Source organism: Haplochromis burtoni, unplaced genomic scaffold, assembly GCF_018398535.1.
Source record: "Haplochromis burtoni strain Fernald_Lab_line unplaced genomic scaffold, NCSU_Asbu1 Contig_97, whole genome shotgun sequence".
NCBI classification, from domain to species: domain Eukaryota; kingdom Metazoa; phylum Chordata; class Actinopteri; order Cichliformes; family Cichlidae; genus Haplochromis; species Haplochromis burtoni.
Window position 1 is genome coordinate 1,369,927 of NW_024582458.1, and position 4,322 is coordinate 1,374,248.

A 4,322-nucleotide genomic window follows, 5' to 3' on the forward strand; every position below is an offset into this window, starting at 1 on the left:
ATTGTGGGGTCTCCCTTACAATATAAAGCGCCTTGAAGCGACTGTTGTTGTTGTTATTTGGTGCTATATAAACAAAACTGAATTGAATTGAATTGCACTGATTTATTCAAAAGTTGTGCACAAAAGCAGATTTTCAAATACTTCGTCCCAGAGGAGCTTTATGCTTTTGGATTGAGCTGAGCATTTGGAAAAATGAAAAACCTTTCAAAAAGTTATTTTATTAGATAGCCTGCAATTATTAGACAACTCAAGTGAAAACCAAACAGTAGAGGGTTCAGTATATGTGAGCTGTGTTTTTTGCACGTGGTATGCAGTTATCAGGGACACAGTCAGTAATTTTGGCAAAAGCCAAAAGCTTAACAATCATCACGCACCATGTAACTCAATTATCAAAGAACATTCAAAAGGACAAAAAAACTCCGAACTTCAACATGAATGATGCAATAAAAAAAGTCCATTCTGCACAAACGATAATAATTTCCTGGATTTCATGAAGGACAGAGCCATCAACAAACAGAAAATTAAACTTCACTGATGCTAAAATAGAAATACGCACAGGCTTTAAAACAGTTTGCAGAGAGAACAATTGCATACAATAAAAGCACTGCACAAATGAAGATGAAAAGATAATAAAAATGTGATAAAACATGTTTGTCATTTACTCCAAACAGCAGCAACTTAACAACAAAGCATCAAGGATGCATCCTCAACCATTTGATGTCTAAATACAGACACCACCAGCGACTGAGTTTTAATAAACACGAGTAGATTGCAGATTGCTGACAAATGGTGGAGTGGAAATAACCAAATATGCACTGCGAGGAGATGAGTGAAAGATTGCAACGATCACTGAATAAGCTGCACGTTATTTGAGATAAAAATCAATTTCTGTTAGATTTCTGGCTTTGTGTACGCACTAAAGCAGCTGCTGTTTATGGAAAGCTGTTAAAGCCATAATTCAGCTCCTTCTCCCGGATGGCATTTTAACATTGCCGCATGTGATGTGCATGTCACAGTGATAGCAGTTATCATGTTTCTGTTTAGGGGATCGGGGAAAAAAAAGAAAAAAGATAGGAATGATGGCGCTTCCTCACACATGTGGACAGATGTGCACCTTCCTGTACCCCTGTGACAAAAATGTCTCTTTTATTTTATGTGATTGTTGTGGTCTAAAATCTGCATATGAGCTATGGTTTCCTTTCTATTTTTGCAGAAAGTAAAGAAGTCAAAACAAAAGGGTCCAGCAGGAATTGTAGGAGTGCCTGATGATTTGTGGGGACGTCACCTGTACACAAATTGTGCTAAACTAAAAATAACACAAGCCAACATGTATGTAATATGTAATACGTATCGCCATTTCTGTCCATTTGTCCACATAGGTAAAACAAAAAATATCTTAATGTGATGCATTTTTCTTTAGGATTTATTTGTTTTTAGCATTTATTATGTTCATGAGATATGTATGAATTTAGGTAACCCTCCCTTTCTTTTGTTATTTTCAGTTCTGAGGCTGAGAAGGTCAAGCAGCTTGCCTTTATAATTAATCAGACAAGTTTAAGTAAAAATGTGTGGCATGCTCGAAACATTCAGAAAACAAAACAATCACGTCTATCCCTTTGATTACAGTGTACTTGTCTTCTCATGGCTACTTCCAGCAGGATAGAGCACATGTCACTTAGAGCAGCGTTGGGATGTGGTGGAATGGGAGATTTGTATCATGCATGTGCAGCTGACAAATCTGCAGCAGCTGTGTGATGCTGTCATGTCAGTATGGACTGAAATTTTGGAAAAGTGTTTCCAGCGCCTTTTTGAATCTGTGCCATAAAAAATTAAGGCAGAAAAAGGGAATGCAACTCGATTCTATTAATCCTTAAACGTTCTGCAGGAGAAATCTGGTGATAAAAGTTATGATTACTTTAGCCAGATAAACAAGTCCACACATTGTAGTGCAACTTAACTTCACTGCCAAATTTAACTTTCAGAAACAAATATTGCAATGTGTGGAAGCTCGGTGACTCTAGGTTACTATGGTAACTTCCTCTCTGAACTTAACTTGAAGGCAAATGGAAAGCTTTATAAAAATAAGTGATGAGGCACAGACTGGCAAAGTAAATGTTTTTCTGGATCTTTCACTGAAATGTTTGTTGAAAGTTGGTAACACAGTGCAAATGACCACAGAAGCTGCACAGTGCAAATGTCCCCCCCCCCCCCCAGTTTTCAGTTTGGTTGCAGGGATAAAGTCTCCACAAACAGTAGTTTCTGCAGGTAAACTAGAGCAGGCCGATATATACTGAAACAACATTATAGAAGCTGAATCTCAAACATCAGCTTATTACAGGCCTTGCAGTACTGAATCACTGTTGCTCAAGGAAGCTGTAACTTGCATTGTTCTATACATTGCTGCAATTAAAGCAATGACACTGTGATTAACATTAACCTTCATATGATTTAACATCTCCACCCTGCTGATCACCAAGACCCTTACCTCCCTGCAGCCATTTGCTTCTGGTGGTATGTAGTGGGTTTTAACTTTCTTTTTTAATATAGAAAACAACAAGCAACTGACATCGTTTTCAACCTGTTTATCTGCTTCTTAATGCAGATATTTACTGATATAAAAAGATGATTTAAGTTATTCTGAACATGGCATTTGTGCTAGATGGACTGGTCTGTTTCTGAGAAACTGCTGATCTGCTGGGATTTTCAGGCACAACCATCTCTGGGGTTTACAGAGAATGGCCTGAAAAAGAGAGAGTATCCAGTGACAGCAGTTCTTTGGGCAAAAGTGCTCTGCTGATGCCAGAGGTCAGAGGAGAATGGTCAGACTGCATTGATCTAATTGGATGGAAACAGTATCCCCATAAACCTGTTACAAGCATGTTAAGCATAAGAGTATCTCTTAATGCACAGCACACTCAACTGTGAAGCAGATGGGCTACAGCAGAAGACCACACTGGCTGCCACTGCTGCTGGCAAAGAACAGGAAAGACACACAGGCGTGCTAAAACTGGACAACTAAAGGCTGATAGTCATTCAGATTACAGGGCCAGACCATGCCATAAACAACATGAGAGGATGGATCCAGCCTATGTTGCAGCCACGGGCCTGGGTGCTGCTGGTGATGAAATACTGTAGGGAAAAGTTTCTGATTATGTCCATCCCTTTATTATGATAATGTGCCCATCTACTGATGAGGTGCCATGTCACAAAGCTCAGATGCTCAATAGAGCATCTTTGGGATGTGGTGAAATGAGAGATTCACATGTGCAGACAACAAAATCTGCAAGGAATGTTTCCAACACCTTACTGAATCTATGACATGAAGAGCTAAAGAAGCTCTAAATTCAAGTCCAACCTTGTATTAACAGGGTGTACCGAACAAATGTGCGGTGAGTGTGTACGATATACTGCTGATATTAAAAGCATCACAGTGAAGAAACAAAGTATGCTTGTGATTTGAAGCAAAGCTCCATTAAAAAAAAAAAAACAAGTAAAAAAAATGTGAGAATTATAAAGACACCTAAATGTCAAAATATTTGCTGGTGATACCAGATGTTAGCCAAACAGGTTATTCTATAAAATTTTATAGTGCAGAAGGTTCAGCTTGGAAAAAGGGTTAAGTATGGCAAAAATAAGTTCCAAAAATGAGAAACAAAGAGTAACTTAACTTAGTTTTGTTAATAAAATCCATACCTCATAGCCAAGGGTTAGAGAGGGCTGGAATGATCTGGAATAGTGCTCCAGCACATTTGGTTGATGAGTAATTAAATCTGATAGGCTGGTTAATACAAATTAGTGTTGCATGATTTCATTTTTTCATGTGCTGAAGCATAGCATTGCTTAGAGTTACAACACAAGGTTAACTGCTTAGTAATAAGAAAACAAGTACACCCCATGGCATTCTTACAGCCTCAACACATCCTTGTTCTTCTCATTCCTGCGATGCGTTCACATGTAACATTTCCAGATGTAAAAGTCAAGGTCGCCTTACTTAAGGATCTAGCTAGCGCTACAGAAGAGGGGAAAGCATGAGTGAAGTCAGGCTTTTAGTGGCAGGTCATTTCAAATTCTGCTTTTTAAATGGCTCAACAAATAACAGAACTGTTTCTGAGCCGTTTGTCACAGTTTGGTTTACCAGTTAAAGTAGGTGCGCTGTATGTAGAGAAAATGTTCCCATCTCTGAGAGATGGGAAAAGATGCCAGAAAGACAAGACAAAGGTGTACAATGTGAGATTACTTTCAAAGGTAAGGGCTTCTCAACGAGCGACATTCATAAACTGGAAATCTAAAGCTTACATAATGTTCTGATTCATTTTAAAGTT